The following is a 19,697-nucleotide window of genomic DNA, read 5'->3' as shown; positions in this document are numbered from 1 at the left end:
TATTTTGTACATTGATTTTATTTAGTCTAGGAAGTTATTCAATATTTGATATAGCTTTTAAATATTTGCACAAACTAAACTTTAAACTGTATTTATTTAAATGATTTAATATTTTTATTTTAAATTTTTTTCTGAAGGTCAACTTGTATGGTTGTTTTCAATTCAAAATATTTAATTACCTTATAAAATCATCTTAAAATAGTTATCTTAATAAATGTTTTTCTCAAGTCTATAAATAACTTATCTTTTTTTTGGCTCACCAGTCTATGTACCCAAATTTCATAATAGCAAATGTAAAGAAACATTCCATATTGAAGTGAGATATAGGAGAAGATGATTTGCATAGAATATGCTATATAACTTTCTTAGATAATTTTATTATACAATGTACAAATCTTGAAAGATTTTCAGAATAAGATAAAAAAAGATATAAGCATATCTTAAATATCTACAAGAATTTAATTTCTTCCCCGTTTAAACGACGTCAAGATCTTCATCACTAAAACAATTATTTCCCTCACGAGTTTTCAACAAATATGCCCCTTTAAAAAAAGAAAAATGTGACATAGTGAACTTTCTTTATATAGATACATGCCTTTCTCTATCTCATTGTAGTTGCAATTTACAGACTCAAACCCAATAGAAAATGCTTAACTCACTAAGCATTGTGCACTTTGTCTTACATACCTGCAAATAAAATGCTCAAGAGGCAACATTTGGCAAGATAAAATTGTAAATTTGTAATTAGACGTTTTTCTTTTGAAAATTCGGATATAACTTGTAAATTTCAATAATTTTCAAAAGGGAAATTTCGTTGGACTTAAGTTTTGGAATTATGGTGAAATTTTTTCTCCTATAGCAAAAATTACATCCATTTGATTTTTACTTTCTATTGTAGCAGCTTATGATCTAGAAGTTGAGCAGATAGATGTGAAGACAACTTTCCTTCATAAAGATTTAGAGGGATTTGCACACAAAAGACTTGATTTGATTGCCCAAAAAATCTTGATTTTCATACTAAAAATCTCAAATCTCATGCCAAAAATCTTGATTTATGTGCTAAACTTCAACTAACGCAAGGCATGATACAATTGATTAGATTATATTAGTAGTAGTGAGAACATTATTAGTAAGGGTTAAAGCGCACAAGCTGCCTTGTCTTTAATGCAAATGACACCTGTAAAAACAAAGACGTTTATCCCTTTGTTAGTGTGTGAGCTCTCATCCACCAGGGTATATTGAATTATTTTCTATTCACTATGTAAAGAAGTGAAATTGTATTTATTGAGGTAAGTTATTCATTAACTCAATTATTTCTTATATTTTTTGAGTTAAATAACAAAAATGGAATTTTGTTTCAATCTTGAATGACAACACATTTTATGATTTCGTTAATAGATGCAATAAAATAAATACTTCATTTTAACATTATGTGTAGTTTCAAAAAAAGCGCACATATTTGCTAATTTTTTTAAACCAATTATGTTATAGAAAACTAATTTTATATAAAAAAATTATTAAAAAAATTGCAACTATACTTTAGTTAAAATATGAAAAAAAGCAGAAATATAAAAATATCTTGCACTTGATTTGCTAAGAACTTGATTATTAATAACTACTTAATTGAGGACTATAGTTCTATGCCTATGGTAGGAACTAATAAAATTTATAAGTTTACAATCTTTATGGAGTGAAGAATCTATCAATGTGATTACATGGTGTATATTTATTTATATTATTAAGATTATTAATGTGAAGTCAAGAATTAATGGTCTATATATATCATAGAATTTGTGAATTTATTTTATTATTTTATGAAGTCAAGAATTTATGGTCAATAAACATTCATGTATGGTAACTTCCTAAATTTATGTAATTTTTTATTTAATAAAATAGTTAAATTTATTTTTTAAGAATGTATAATATAACTTCAAATTTATATTATCTTGCTACCGTCAATTATAAAATTTGTACAATAATGTAATTTTCGTTTGATAGAATAGTTCAATATATTCTTATATCAACAATTGTGCATGTGTGATTGAATATCTATAGTCAATAAATGCCCATTTACTATGGAGTCTTAGATATGTGTATGGTTACTTTATTATCTAGAAAACGCTTCAAATATTTTGTAACACAATGGTTTTTCAATAAGAAAAAGATAGGTAGAGCAACTGTACCTAGTATATTATATATTAAATAGAAAATAGTTTTACATATTAGAAGAGAATATTATCAATTTGAAACCCCCCACATAACATATTGCTATGCTACTATCTTCAACATATTTTGTTCCTAACTACCAATGTTACAATCACCAATAATTAGTACTATTATTTAACTTCTATGTAGGATGGGCATAACTTTACTCCTTCTAACCTTTATATTAAAATCATAAAAATGCTACCACGAAGACAAAATAGTGTTGATCCTAAAGGCAATCTTGATATTGTTTATTAGTGCAAAACACTTAGTCATTTAAAAGGCAAAGCTAGTTGGTCAACACTTCGACCGAGCCACAATAAAGGCTGAGCTACAAAGAGAAGATGTGCACAAGTTCCATGTGCTGAGCAGCATTCAAACCTTGAGCATTTGGTGGTTGTCGAGCTATCCAAAAAGTAACACATCGTACAAGCCGAGTACTACATGAGCTGAGAAATTTAGAGAGAGAACAGTTTAAGCTGAGCATAGTATATGTCGAGGATCAACAGGAAGAACCAAGCACGATCGAGTGTCAGAGGTTATATGTGACGAGTTATTTAATTTGTGTATATGAGTTTGGAATGGCACAAAATCTTATGTAAACCATTTTTGCCGAGCATGAAACATGTTTCTTCGATTGAGGTGAAGATTAAGGAGGTAATTACACCTATAATTTTGTATCACTAATCCCTATGCAATATGAAGAACCAGTCAAAAAATTAGAAAGGTTAAGTGACAAAAATGATGAATGAGGATATTTGATTACTATCTAGAAACTTCTTAAGATGACTATTTAAGAAGGTTTTCAAGACATAATAATGTTGTTGTGAATTGAAGGAATGCATGTATGTGAAGTTGAAGGAGAATCAATGAGTATCTATTGTCGAAGGACTAAAGGCAATCGAGTAGTGTAGTGAGGAGTTATTGTAGATTGGTCACAATGAGGTGATAGATATTAGAAAGAGAATATTTTTTATCAACAACTAATGCTGAAGTTGATGAAAGATCAACCCCACAGCTCCCAAGAATCACTTGCATGCAAACACCTATCATAGAAAGAGAGAAGCAAAAATCTATGGAGGCTAGAATTCCCAGATCCACATATGAGACATTGTTGATGAGCAAAAAAGAGTTTTCTATTATCAAAACTGAATTAATAAATTACAAAGAGATCAATCCTTATAAAAGGATATCAAAACTCTAACAAGGTAAAAGCTAGGTTGCATGATAATAATTAATAAAAAAATTAATTATTATATGCCCAAAGTTTAGCCTAAGTAAACTAGAGATAATAAGTGACTTAATAATTAAATAAATATGATTTAATTAATAAGTAAATACTTTAGTACTCTAACAATTCTAGTCAAGGTATTAAGTGAATCTCTTAACAGAGTGATCCTAACAGGCCTATTATAAATCTCTTAACAGAGTACTCAATTAATTGTAAGTTTAAATCCTTTTATAAAGGTAGACTTAACAGTTCTATATGCTTTTAACAGAGTAGACCCCTCATAGGGTAGATCATCAGAAGTGATCAAAATTGTAGCCCTAACATGCACTTTGTTATTGCAGTAGTGAAGATTTTGTGGGTGCCATCCCCACCTCAGTTTTAGCTTCACATTGGAGGGTTTCTGTGTTACCAAATCTTGTGTCCAGTATTGTTTACTTGCTTATGTGTTTTGTTCATGCTACTAGATGTTAGATCTATTATTACATGTTATCACATGATATTGCATGAGTGAGGTATATGGTGAATTACATTTAGTATGTTTTATGTTTGAGGTGGTAAAATTTTTTGGAGATCCTGATTCACCTCCCCTCCCCTCCCCCTCCCCTCAACATCTCACTTTCTCATTAGATTTCCAACAATTGGTATCATAGCCAGTTGTTTAAGCAAGAAGTCTAACCACTTGAGAGTCAAAGGTCTTAGAGATGGAAGCCTACAAACTGGGGAAGGTGATTGAAAATTAGAAGCTTGATTCACAGATTGCATTGGAACAAGTTAAGGCTGCAAAAGAGGAATTGATGAAATCCTTGAAAAGAAGGAAGGAAATGGTAATGATCTTTTCTTTATTAATTGTAATGATCTTTTCTTTATTAATTATTCACCAATATGTTACAAATATTTTTAATTTTTTTGCATATTTTACCTCATTTCATGTCTTATACATGTGAATGCAATAAACCTCCTTAGCTATGTCAATGGAGTAGTCGATGCAAATATTAGAAGAGAATGAAGATTATATGAAAAGACTCATGTGTTTGAGGTAGATAAAAATGATGGTAAAAAAATGGAGTCATAATTATTGCTAGTGCAATTATTGCCACATACAGGTTTCTATTACAAATATGTTAATGTATAACCTCCAAATCTTAGCCTATCATAGAGTCTTTTTAAAAAGGGAACATTGATGGAATTGTTTTTTGTAAGAGAGTTTTGATGTGAACCAGTCCATTAGATAGAAACAATCTTTGATCAACTCCAAGGCGAATTCCACCACTAGTGTGATGCACATACAACACAAGCATACACAACTCAATAGAATCCTACAAAATGACAAAACCATAGAAAAAATCTACCATAAAAAGATAGGGAAAAATAAATGAAAAGGTCTTCCTCTTATATATTCTTCTCTTCTATAAAGGTTTATATCACTAATTGTGCGACTTCTAGGAATTGTTGAATTGGGTTAGAAGGAGAAATGTCAGTTCTAGTATTCTAGTCAAATGCATTACGTTAACCATATTCCAAAGCATCAAAAATTTTCTGGAGTTTCTCTTTAATCTCTTGATGTAGATACCCACCACCAAGTTTTTGAGCACTAACCTCCAATAATCTTCATTTTGACCATGAACATGCCTTCCCAATACTTGTGGAGACAAAGGTAAGCCTCCACAGATGCCAAGGAAGCCATCAACAAGAAGCTCATATCAACTTTGTGGATAAGGGCAGGAGAAAGCATGCAAACTAGAAAGTTGTTTAGTATCTTCTTTAACTATTTATTTTAAATGATAGCATACCTCCACTCTCTCACCAACAAGTATTCCTTCATCCCGTGTTGTAATTATCACCAAACTATTGCCAAGCATATGCATGATCGGTAAAGCATCTAATTGTTGCAAGTGATCAATATCATCTAGAAAAATTAGGAAGCTCCAATAATTGTTTCTTTCTATACAATTACAAATATAGCTTGATCCTTCTTCTGCACTATAAAAATTGATGTCTTTTATATTGAAGAGATCATTTACAAGTTTCTCTTCTGAAGAAGTTAAATTGATGTTGGACCTTCTTTTACACCTAGGATTTTCCTTTTCACTAGGATATTGATTTTCTATTTAATCTCTAGATTAATTATCATAAACCCAAACTACGTTATGCTTATATTTTGAAATAGACTAAAATCAAACTCTTGAAATAAGAAGACAAATCTGGTAACCTTGATTTTTGTCGTTATAGGGTTTGGACATTATGATCCTTATTGCTTTAGTGTGGATGTAAACAAAGAGTGGCCATGCCTCACTTTGAGACCATTTATCCTACAGAGAGTGATAAATGATTACTCATTAGCCAAAATTATAAAATATGTGTATTAAACAAAAAAAAATATCTACAAGACCACGACCATTAATTTTTTAATGATGCAAGAGCATCGAGCTCATGTTTTGTGAGCCTATGGTTTGCATGGTTGGGGATGTATTAAAGGCCCATTTTAATAATTAAAAAATATATTAAATATAAAATAAATAATTTTATAATTGAATTTGAATCACGTTCATAAAATCAAATGGTCTAAAAACAAAGAGAATAGGAATTTCTCTATTTTTCAGATTGCTTTCATATCAACTCCTCAATTTTACATTTTAATTAAAGAACTTGTCATATTGTAGAACTTTTACGTCCTAGATAATTTTATTCAAGTCATCCTTCCAAAAATGATGATGAACAAGGTTTTATGCAGCCCTAGAATGTGTTGATAGTCCTAGACATTAACACCATGAGAGCTAAAACTTTAGCCCTTGGTCAACATTTTAGGTACTTTATTTCATATAGTAATTATGAATGATTATAATTTTCCCACAATAATAAGGTTTTAATGGGGGTTTTGGAACACTAAATTTAATAATTTCACTTCACTTATGCCATATGCCAAACAAAAAACCTCTTATCATATCAGACATGTACATACAAGGCAATGCTTGATTGAAAATCATCTTCTTAGCTTTTTGATCTGTGCCCATGCAAACATTTACTTTTCTTTTCCTCTCATATACAAACAAACCTTGTGTTTTAGAGCATAACTTTGGCTAGTGAGAACAAAGTGAAAGAAAACAACCAGAGGACATGAAAGAGAGGAAGGATGTGGAATCCTACAGATTGGAAAAGCCTTTGCTAAATGGTCATGGAGGAGAAGAAAGAGGGATAAGAGAGAAAAGACCCTAGCCCCCTTATGGAGGAGACTTCGCTAAGAGCATTTTTTTATGTTGGTCTTGACACCATTGTCACTTCTTTCTCCATCATTGCTACCATTTGTGTCCTCCATATGTCTGCCAGTACTATGCATTTTCATATATGTTTTTCATAGGTGACATGATTTTAGATTCAATTTTAACTTGTTTTGGATTTGATATTAGCTTTGGTTTTCGAGTATTTGTTTAGTTTAGAGAGGATTTTGTATAGTTGCCATTATCATTTCTTTGCCCTTCATTGTTGCCATTTCCAAATTCTTACCAAGTCTTTCTTCACTTATTGTATAATATAGTGGAAGTCTTGGTGTTGGGGGTTTCAAATCTGGTCGCAGATGGAATATCCATGGGATTTGGGGATTTGTTTTGTCAAGTATTATAAAGATGGATTTGGCTGCTAGTGAAAGAGAGGTCACAAAGTGGGATGTTCACACAACTCCTTGCCACCTATCAGTCCCTGCTTGGGACGAACCATCAAGATACAACCACTATAGATATTAATTTACAGAGAGTTTATCTAAAGTTTAGAGGGGCATGTCTTCTTTTTGTATTAACTCTTATTCTTCTTGGCCTTGCCAAAGCCAACATCTCAGGGCATAACTATGTCACATTTGTGTTCATGACTTTCTTGAATGGAGGACTTGTTGCAACTGCAACTTGTTTGATTAAATGGACTCTCAAAATTATTCTTGGCATTCAAGACTAGTAATTAACTCCATTCTTATAGAAATGGATTAGGAAAGTGATTGGCAAGGAACAATGACTAGAAAATATGTTGGAGAAGAAAAGGAGTTGAGACTAAATTGATTTCTAACAATATTTTGGAGTTTTGTGATTTCAAAGGAGTCAAGTCTTAACCAACTGATCATTCATCTCTTCTATGTATAACAACTATGATTGTAATGCTTATTTTGTTTGTCATTTGTACAGCGCTTGATCCACAAACTCTTTGTGTTTTCTCATGGGGGAAGACCTAGGTAGAAGCACCCATGCATAATAGCCCCTTACCGCCCATATAAGTTTGGTGTCATATCCCTGTATTAAATGTAGGTGCTGGTTATGAAGAGGTTCATAAAGATCAAGGGCTTGGTGATCAAATTTTGAATCCTATGTATGGATAATTAAGGGCAATCACTTTTAAACTAGCAATCGCACCTTAAGGGTGCAACAAATACATCGAATAAATTTGGTATTAATATTGACTCAATTGAAATTAGGTGTTGGTATCAAGCACATTTGATGGGATGTTAATTATTTTTGCTTTTATATTAAATGTATGTCTATATTGTGTTTATAATAAAGAAATGGTAAAATTTATATTGCGAAACTTTTTAGTTTTTTTGCCCCAGCATAATTTAGTATTGTTTTCTCTCAGTTCCTCCACAGATGTTGAGCATTAATGCCACTCCCCACAGTCCACATCTTATCATTTTCAATTAGGTTAATAATATAAATTTATTTATTAACAACTAATATATCAATGATACATACAAGATTAAATTGTATACTTAGCTATCATAGGTTCTACATAGGTTTGAATTAACAAATCACTACAAAATATGGAGGGTACACTTACCAAAATAGTTCTTTACCTAGATAGAATTGAAGATGCACTTACAATATCTAGATCATCCACCATAGCTAGATATGCAAGATCAACCTAGTGCAAAGTTGATTGATTGCTTTGAGACAAGATATAGACAAATGATAGCCCAAGATAAGAAGAACTTTAATACAACATTAACTTATTCATTATTGTTATTCTTAGGCCCAAATCCCTCGACCTCACATTTAATTTTATAGTTAATAATTGATTATACAATAATTGCTTCCACAAATCTAGATTCAATCTACACACTCACACACTCCCTTACATATACACACAAATCTTCCATAATTCATTTTAATCAAACTAAGACACATATGCTTATTCACTCCTTGAATGAATGGGAAAAATTAACCCAATTTTCAACTCATTTTTCAATATACATAAAATACAATCACTTTTATTTTGTTTTTGAAATCCAGAATGGATTATGTTTGAGAAGCGAGAGGATTTTTTCTGCTCGCTGGCTGAATTGGGAGAAGAATCAAGCAAAAAATGACCATGGATGAAGGCCGTGTTAGGGATGATTAGTACGCTGATTGTTCTGTCCACCTCTGTAGTATTGGTTGGCATTCATCCGGCCAATGTTCAGAGCGCAGAGTTTGTGTTAGAGGCGAGTAGGTGGATGCAGATCATCTCTTCCTCGTCATTTTGCCCTTGCTTGTACATCATTCTATAAATTTTATAATCTTGTATCTATATTGTATTTTGCTGTTGAAGAAATTAGGTTGTGCATTTCATATAATTTTTTTGTAAATTTTACAATTTCATATCAATATTGTATATTTTACATAAGTACAGATGAGACAACGGAGGGGCATGTTAAGAATAAATCTGAAGAAATGCATAGTTCTGCGAAGGATAAGATTTCTGAAGCGTTGAATTCCGTTAGAGATGCAGCAACCAGCACGAAAGAGCATTTCAAGGACAGGTACCATGAAGCCTCGTTGCATCTCCCTAAAGTTGGGCAAGGTCTAATGATTGAGGAAAATACAGAGTTATATGGCCTTTATGGAGATTCTAACCCTGAATCTACCAGGGAGGATGATAATGCAAGAACTCACATCTGGAGGAAAGAACAACAAGGAATTTGATGATGTCGAGAATCATGAAGGAAACCTTTGAATCCAGCGGGCTTTGAGAGATGCTGGAGAAGTCACCATTGAAAAGTTCAGGCAGGCCATGGACGAAGCCGATCTCATCGCATTATTACCCTTGCCAATTCTCTCAACTTTATCACAAACCAGAGCTTTTACAGCTAAATAATAAATGTAATGAAAGAGATTCAATTTAGGGGAACATAGCACCCAAAAACATACATAGGATAAGAGACTGATAAAATATGATCTACAGAGCAGATATAAGGATGCAAAACCAAACTCACTATCGAATGAGCCGAGCATATATAAATATAAGTATATTAAAAACAAATTTCAACTTAACTAAAATCCGAAACCAAAAAAATCAGTCATATTTCAAAGCGCAAACAATTTTCAAAGTACACAACTTCTCAAATACCTTTATAGACTATAGAAGATACAGGTCAAACACGTCCCATACAAATTAATTATTTTGGAAAGGACTTCACTTGTCATGCAGTGAGAAAATAATTTCAAATTGGACTTTTCTATTGGGAAAATATTTGACGATAAATGTAATAAAATATTCCAAAAGATTGCACTTGGTAGGAATTGCATATTTGACATGCTTATTTTCATGTTTTGAAATTAACGATTGAGATTACTTCAATCATCTTACACCCTATATTAATGAATATTGATATTAATTTTAAAATGATGTTTTGAGACCTCAGAAAAGAGACGCCTTCAGCATAAATATAAATTAAATCAAATTAATCTTTACAGTAGACCACATCTCGATTTCAGATGCTCCTCTAAAAAAAGTCTAAATACAAATTTTTTAAAAATGTAAGACCTCCTCTTCTTAATAAAAATACAGAGGAAACAAACCCAAAAAAAAAATTTGAAATCTTGTGTAGCATCTCGCTTGTAACTTTATAAGTGGTGGAACCTCAAACAAATCGTCCCTTGTGGATTCGAAATTTTGATGTAAAAACAAATACATGTTATTTAGAGGAAAAAAATTAAAATAACATTTGACCCATTGTCCCAGCATACTTTTTGTTGACAAAGATCACAATAGAAAATATTTACCTAAGAAAATGGTTTACCTTTTAGGCGTGAGTCAATTTCTTGTTGGAGGCAACTCCAAAAGGAAAGCCTATTAGCTAATAATCTCTATACACATTTCTAAAAAGTTTCATCACATTCACTTGAAAAACAAAAATTCAGATGAATATTTTCCATTCATTATATTCACATAAAACTGTATAGGTACATACATAATTGTGTGCCAAATGCATAAAGCTATAGGAAAGGAAACAATTGTAGGAAAGTTACAGGAAAAGAAAGAATAGTTTAGGAAACAACTGTAGGAAAGCTACAGGAAAAGAAAGAATAGTTTAGGAAAGAAAGCTCTTTCAATATTAGAAACAATCTAATATTGCAACACTCCCCCTCAAGTTGGTGCATAGATATCCCACATGCCCAACTTGCCCAAAAACTTCGAGAACACTTGACTTGAAACCACTTTGGTAAAGAATATCGGCCAGCTAATCTTCTAATTGAATCTTAGGCAACTCCACAATCTTCTCATCCAACTTCTCCTTAATAAAGAATCTATGTACCTCCACATGGTTTGTACGATCATGTTGAACTAGATTATGAGCAATATCACATATTGCTTTATTGTGGCCGCTTAGGTGGACAACCCAAATCTCTCAAGAGAAGTCTTAGCCACAATGCTTCACATACTCAAGTGCCATACCTTGAAATTATGCCTCTACACTTGATCATGCATCAACATTCTGTTTTTTGCTTCTCTATGTAACAAGATTACCTCCTACAAAGGTGAAATAGCCTAAAGTAGAATGCCTATCATCTATTGCTCCAGCCCAGTCAACATCAGTATATGCATCCACACTTTGATAATCCTCATTTTTAGTGAATAAAATTTCTTTTCCAGGAGCAGACTTCAGATACCTCAAAATGTGCATAACTGCATTCATATGTTGCTCTCCAGGATTATGCATAAACTAGCTAACAATACTTAATGCATAGGCAAGGTCTGGCCTTGTGTGTGAGAAGTACATCAATCTTCCTATGAGTCTCTGGTATCTTCCTTTATCAACTAGTACCTGATTAGACTCAATACATAACTTCAATTCTTCTTCCACAGGTGTATCAGTGGGTTGACATGTTGACATACTGGTTTCTTGTAACAAGTCTAAGGCATACTTTCTTTGAGACAAAAAGATCCCTTTATCAAATTGAGACACTTCGATCCCAAGGAAATATTTCAAGAGATCGAGATCTTTCATTTCAAATTCTCTGAACAAATAATCTTTGAGAGCCCTCCTTTGTTCAGGATCATTTCCTATAACTATAATGTCATCCACATACACAATAAGTGCAGTGATCTTACCTTGCTAATTCTTTATGAATAAAGTATGGTTTGAATTGCTCTGATGGTAACCAAAGGCTTTCATTGACTTTGTGAATCTTTCGAACCATGCCCTTGGAGATTGTTTTAACCCATATAGTGACTTCTTTAATTTGCACACCTTCAGACTATGTATTTCTGGTATCATGCAGCCCGGTGGGAGTTCCACATAGACTTCTTCGAACAACTCTCCATGTAGAAAGGTGTTCTTCACATCAAATTGTTGTAATGGCCAACCCAAGTTCGTAGCTAGAGACAACAAGACCCGTATTGTATTAATTTTAGCTACAGGTGCAAATGTCTCTATATAATAGATCCCATAGGTTTGGGTGTACCATTTTGCCACCAGTCTCGCCTTAAAGCGTTCAATTGTACCATCTACTTTGTACTTAATAGTATAAACCCACAGACATCCAACTGGTTTCTTTCCTAGTGGACAGTCAACAAGTTCCCAGGTATTATTTTCCTGTAATGATTTCATCTCCTCATTCATAGCAACTTTCCACCTTGGATCAACTAAGGCTTCCTGCACATTGTTAGGAATAGATATAGTAGATAATTGATTTACAAATGACCGATTTGATTCTGACAAACAATGGTTAGACACATAATGACTCATAGGATATTTAACTTTACTAGAAAGTTTGGGTTCATATGTGGATTTAGGAATACCTCTAGAGAGATGTTGAGGTAGTAGTTTTCTAGATGGTTCAGGAACATCCTTGGTAAGTGATTGGTGTGGTGTTAGGGACTCGGATGAAGGTGGACTCATAGCTTCAGTTTCTGGGTGTTCATCACTGCTTTGATCCACAGTTTCACCTACTTCTTGATTAACAATATCAATTTTTAGATTTTCATCACTGCTTTGATCCAAAGTTTCACCTACTTCTTGATTGACAATATCATAGAGTTCCCCTTCTTTAGAGATGTCCAAGCTACCCACATCTTCAAGAATGTGAACATCCACATTTTTAGAGGTGTTATCCACATCTTCAAAGATGTTCAAGCTACCTACATCTTAAGAGATGTGATCATTATAGTCTAAAGTCTGAATTTCCTTCTGGTACTCCCCCTAAAGTTCAGGCTTAAAGGAAAAATACACCGAGTCTTCATGAAAAACTACATCCAATGTAATAAACATTCGTTGAGTTGGAGGATGATAGCATCAGTACCCCTTTTGATAAGAAAGATATCCTAGAAAGACACATCATAGTGCTTAAGGAGATAACTTGTTGCACTGATGCTTATGGAGGTGTACAAAAGCTACACAACCAAATATGTGAGGAGGTAAATTTGGGAAAACAGGAGCAACAACCGCCTCAATGAGAGCCTAGGATGGTGTCTGGAAATCAATAGTGCTGGTGGGTACCCGATTGATCAAATATGTTGTAGAGCTAAGTGCTTCACCCCAATAGGATAATGGCATATGGGCTTCTATCAGAGAAGCACATACAACCTACAACAAGTGACGATTTTTCCTCTCAGCTACTCCATTTTGTTGAGGTGTATTGGAATAAGTAGTTTGATGAATAGTTTTGTGTGCTTCCAGATACTACTGAAGTTCAGAACTCAAATATTCGCCTCCATTGTCACTACCAAGAACTTGAATTTGTGCATCGTACTGAGTACGAATCATGTTATAATTTTTTTGAAATAACAAGTTCACATCACTTTTAGACTTCATTAAGCATACCCAAGTCATCCTAGTACAATCATCAATAAAAGTAACAAACCAACATGATCCACCCAAGGTAGTGACTTTGGATGGACCCCAAACATCAGAATGTATGATCATAAATGGAACTAGACTTTTATTCAAAGTTAATGGAAAAGAAGCACAATGGCTTTTTGCAAGTTCACAAACTTCACACTAGAAGCTAGAAACATCAAATTTTGCAAATAAACTAGGAAATAATTTCTTCAAATAACCAAAGGGAGCATGTCCCAGACGTCGATGCCATAACCAAATTTTAGATTTCTACTTGTCCCCCTTAGAGCCATCCATTGCTAGAGCTTGACGTAGCTTGTCTAAACTCTTTGACTCCAAGTCCAAGTAATATAGCTTCCCTCACCTAACACCACAACCAATCATTTTCCTTGTTTGGATGTCCTTAAACACACAGAAATCAGACCAAAATACAACACAAAGTAAAGTAGTGGTGATTTGGGAAATTGACAACAAATTGTAATCCAAAGACAAAACCAATAAAACATAATCTAGATTCAAAGTATTAGTGAGAGGTAAGCATCCTTCTCCAATAACTAGGGCTAGAGAGCCATTGGTAGTGGAAACAAATTTTTGTGAGGATGGTTTAAGGGATGAGACCTGTCTAGAATCAAACATCATATGATTCATAGCACTGGAATCAATTATCCATGCACTATTAGGAACAAGTGTAGACATATTTAAAGACTTACCACCATTACCTTCCACTACTGCTAATGCCGAGATCTGTCCAACAATAGTTTGATTGCAATGGGTGCATTTGTAGGTGGATTTTTCAGCACCATTAGTGATCCCTACCTTGAACAATGAACCTTTGGATTGAATAATAATGGAAGCAGATTTTCTCTCAAATACTTTCGAATCTAAATTGGCCATAGTTCAATGGAGGGATACAAATAATTCAAGCTTCAAAGCTCTGATACCAACTTGAAAAATAGAAATTCAAAGGGATATTTTCTATTCATTATATTCACATAAAATTGTACAAGTACATATATAATTGTGTGTGAAATGCATAAAGCTATAGGAAAGAAAAAAGTTGTAGGAAAGCTACACGAAAAGAAAGAATAGTTTAGGAAAGAAAGCTCTTTCAATATTAGAAACAATCTAATATTGCAACACATTCTAGAAACATGCTCTCTAGATCTGTTGCATCCCTTGTATGGGATCAAAGTTCTTGAAAATACTTCTCTCTATAGGCTTTGCCTTCTTCAATGGAGGACAATCTATTGACTAAAAACCCCACATCCAGATCCATATAGTTCACATTCGCAGCGCGTAGTGTAGGGGAAACAAAGGGGAAAAAATTGACATAGCCTTGCATCCTGAATGCAAGGTGGTAATAAGTGGAAATGCTTGTGATTTTATAGTTGAGCTTGGGGAATCAAAACACAATCTTGTGGATCTGGCCATTTAGTTCACCAAACAATTTAGTATTGACTTAATCAATGTCAAGGTGTTGTACAGAGATCTTGTGTTGAGGCAAACCCTACAAACGGAAAGGCAAGCAACTTCTATATCGACACCTGTTCGCATCATTTTGGAGAAGAATGTCGAGATGGAGAGGGAAAAGAAATATGGTTGAATTTTATTCAGAAAGATTCTCAACATATTCACAGGCTTCCGTTTTGGCTGAAGAATCTTTTTCCAAATTTGGTTTTGTTAAAAACTGGTTTAGATCTGATTTTGTTTAGTTTCTTTGCTATGTTTTGCTACACCTTTCATATTTGTACTTTCATTTGCCTACAAACACAAGCAAATTAAGTCCATAATTTAATATAAAGAATTCTTTATAAAAACTTAAAAGAACTCTTTCAAGAGTGTGTTCACTATTTAATTTCATATTATAAAAGTATATTTATATTTAGATAATATTTTAATTTAGTATATTCATACCTTTTTACATATTATTCATAAAATATTAAATAATTTTCAATGAGTTATCTTTCTATGATATATCTATAGATTCATTTTGAATGATAATAATATTGTAATGAAAAAGAGAATTTGTAAATTTTTTTAATGCAATGATCTTTATCCAAGTAATACATTCTTTGTTAAATTGGATATGTAATTTTAAAAATATTTTATCATTTTATTTGGAACTTTTTAAATTTTAGATATTAATCAATAGTCCATATTTATCTGCAAATACATTAGTTGCATGATTTGTTATTAATTATATATGTTTATGTGTTTTGTTTACAATCAAAATGTGATTTTTCATTTTACATCTTGAACATAACCTAGCAAGCTCGATAAAAATATATTTGTTAAATTGAAAATAATTTATTACAAATATTTGAAAAAGTATAATATGTTTATAAAAGTATTAAAATTTCATTATTAATTTCAATATGGTTAACAAAGAAAAAAAATAGAAAAAAAAGTTAATTATAATGACAATATTTTCATTAAGTCTTATTTTAAATTTTTTTTTTAATATAATTATTTATTATTTATTTATTTTCAAATTTATTACTAATATAAAAAGTAAGGGACTCAAGCTCTTAACATATAAAAAGTCAAAATATAAATTAAAAATATTAGAAACATGTAATAGTTTTTAATGTGAAAATATTATTTAAACCATTTATGCAATATGTATATGGTATAAAATATGTATTTGTAAATTTGTAAAAGAGTTTAAAGTCATATATTATGTTTAATTATTTTTTTAACATATTAATGTATAATAATTGATCAAAGATGTTGAGCATGGTGCAGGTGCAACTTGTGTGTGAGATTCCAATTGTGGGGGGCAAAGTGTTCTCTTTGTCTTGAAAGAAGAAGTAGGCCCCGTAAACACTCTCCTTACTTCACCAGTCATGGTAGCCGAATGGGGGGAGTTGCTGAATGGATGAAAGTTTAAGTTGAGATCATCTTTAAGGAGGCACTGCACCTTCCCTAACATTCATCATTTCATAAGTTTTATTGTCTAGGAAGTGTCTTGCTATTGAGTGATGTTTAAAGTGGAAGATCTATGGCCAATGCCCTATTGCCTGAAATATTTGGTCATTTTCTTATTTTTTGACATTGGAATGTTCTTATCCTTTGGAATTGAGATTGTCATTTGGACTTCATAGTCTATTCTTCTTTCTCTTTCACTTTGGACTTCTTATTGCATTTCTTTCTTTTTTTTTGAAAGGGGAAAAAATTTCTTATACATTGTTTTACAATATATAAAAGTGTTTTTTTAATTGTACATATATACCTCATTTTGCAAGAGTTTATATCTACTATCTTATTCATATTGCAAGAGTTTATATCTACTATCTTATTCATAGTTAAAAAATTTAAGACCTCCCTTATAATTCTGAATTGAATACTTGTTACCGCTCATATGTTTTTGTGCATCCATCAATGAGTAATAGGAGATTTGATTTTTCACTTATAAAAGTCTATGCCAGATTTTAATGGGAAAGAATCAAAATGAACATGATTACAACATGACATTTTGTATATTGCTGCAACAATTATAATCTATTAAAAATATGAGCATGAAGAATACACAATGAAACCTATAATGAGCATGAGTCTTACCCTTAAGCACTTGATGAAGTCACTTAAAAAAAGGGAAGTCTAGATGAATAAAAGGGAAATGATTTGAATGAAAGAAAATCTAAAAGTTAAAATTTAGTAGATATCTTTACAATTGTCTAGGAAATGCTTCATGGATGAGACTTGAGATCTATTTTTATGGAGCAAAGTACTCCATTAGATAAACAAAAATCTACTATAGAATAAATTGGTTATCAGCTTTCTTATAATTGCATTTAAAGTGGATGTTTTGGCCACCTATATGAATTTTTTCTTGGCAAGTCATGCATCTAAAAAATGAAGATTAATAGTTTAAAAATATATTTTATGCATGTACAATTTATCTAATTTTGAATGTAAGAGTGTAAGGACAATTCAATTGTTAAAACTTATAATAGAAACATTCATTTTAAATGTATATGTTGGTTTAATATTTTCACATCCCTTATATAAGTTAGTGGCAACAAGAAAAGTATTTTTAAATTTTTCTATTTTTGATAAGTTTTTAATCAAATTATTAATTTATTTTTAAATATAGTTGTATAACGTTAGTATAAAATTATTATTGTATAAAGGTACCTTAAATTATTAAATATTATTTAATTATAGTTGTATAAAGTTATTATAAATTATTCTTCAACATTTAATTTTTTAGTTCTATATATGGTGTTTAATTTGCATAACATTAATTTATTTTTATTTTAAGGATATTATTATGTAAAATGTTACAGTCAGGAGTAGAATTATGGTTAGGGTTAGGGTTAGAGTTAGGGTTGAAATTAGGGTTAGGATTAGTGTTAGGGTTAGGATTAGTTTTAGGGTTAGGATCAGGGTTAGGGTTACAAATAGAGTTAGAGTTCAGGTTAGGGTTAAAGTTAGGGTTAGGTTTAGAGTTAGAATTAGAGCTAGAGTTAGAGTTGGGGTTAGGCTTAGAGTTAGAGTTAAAGGTTAGAATTATGGTTAGGATTAAGATGCATTTAAATCAAGATATATTTTATTGGTTTAATATTTCCAAATCCCTTATTTGCAAGAAAATATATCAATTTTATATGCTTGTGATATAATATGAAAACTTCACCAAGGATTAGTACATTTTTTTAATATAAAAGTTTAAACTTATATAAATTTATTTTACTAGAACCTTGATTGTTTGATGCAATGCTCATTAAATAAGAAGATAATAATTAGACTACATGTTCCAAATCATTATAAAATATTTGATAAATGCATCATGAATTCATGAAAAATCTATGTTGACCTGAATCTAAATATCAACAAGCTTTGTTATTTAAGAATAAAATATTAAATGAAGTAAAAATTAAATAAATGATATCATGATCTCAAATTTTTGAGATTTATTTATTCCTTTCTCTTTCCTTTATAAATAATATTTTTAAATAGCTTTGAACAAGGAACAAATGAGACACAATAAGTCATAGCAGCAAGATGGAAAACCAAACTAATATTTTATATTTATATAAAATATTGAGAAATATTTAACCACGAAAATTGCTTGACAATGTTTACATTATTAAATCACAAGGATTGAGCTAATGTTAAGGATGATTCTACCTATGTAAGTTTTGATCTTTATTTTAACTTAGATCAAATTTCAAATGAGACTTTTGTATAAAAGAGGAGCAATATTAAGTTAAAAGATAAACATTCTTACTAAAGATGGTCTTATCTATCTTACCTATTTCAACTAAGAGTTTGCACTCTAAAAAAAAAAAAATATTGAAAGGATCATACTACCACTAAAGATGGCATATCCAACTTAGTTCCTAGTCTTTATTCTACTTTAAAAAGGTTCATTGCCTCTTAACTTGTTCATTAAATTGTATTAGTAGGTGAGAATGAAAATTAAGCCCTCCTATATGGAAGTCAACCCAAATCATTGCTAGACTGCAAGTGGGCTCTCATATTAGTTTTAAATGTTATTAAAAACTAGCACTTGCACCATAGAAGGTGCAAGGGAATAGTTGATAGGCAAGTTTGGATGTGATGATTTTGATAATTGTTAACTTATTAAAACTTTTAATCCCTTTAGAAATCTCTTAAAGATTGAATTGATTAACATTAATTTTTAAATATAAAATATTTGTCATGTGTGATCAATATTTTATCATGTGTGATCAATATGTAAACATTGATTCATTAGTCAAAGTATGTGTTGGAGTATTTTTTAATCTTTGAATAGAATAGATGTTGTCATTTTACATTGTACAAATTTGAAAGGAATGTTATTATATAATTAGAATGAGTTTTGTTTTACAATTTTAATATTTAGCAAAATTTTGGAAAAGTAAGTATCATTTGGGTTTGTGACATTTGTTTTGTTTACATGTCCAATTAGTAAATATTAAGTTAATATCAATGCATTTGTCGTAGTAATTGGAATGCAATTTTTAAATTATTATATTTGAACATGAGATTATATGTTATCATCAAATATAAATCCAAATATATATAAATTTAGCTACTAGATTATGCAATAACTCTAAATATTAAAGTAATAATTTAAATATATTTTAATTTTATATGCATAATACTTTTATTATGCAATAAGAAGTTTGTGAACAACTGTATTACAATGGGTTGTTGTACGGGCCAATATTTGTAAAATGTATC

This window comes from Cupressus sempervirens, chromosome 1 (genome assembly GCF_028749045.1).
Source record: "Cupressus sempervirens isolate cs-2001-9-10 chromosome 1, ASM2874904v1, whole genome shotgun sequence".
In the NCBI taxonomy this organism is placed as follows: Eukaryota; Viridiplantae; Streptophyta; class Pinopsida; order Cupressales; family Cupressaceae; genus Cupressus; species Cupressus sempervirens.
The sequence above is the reverse complement of the archived record's forward strand: the minus strand, read 5'-3'. Positions refer to the sequence as shown.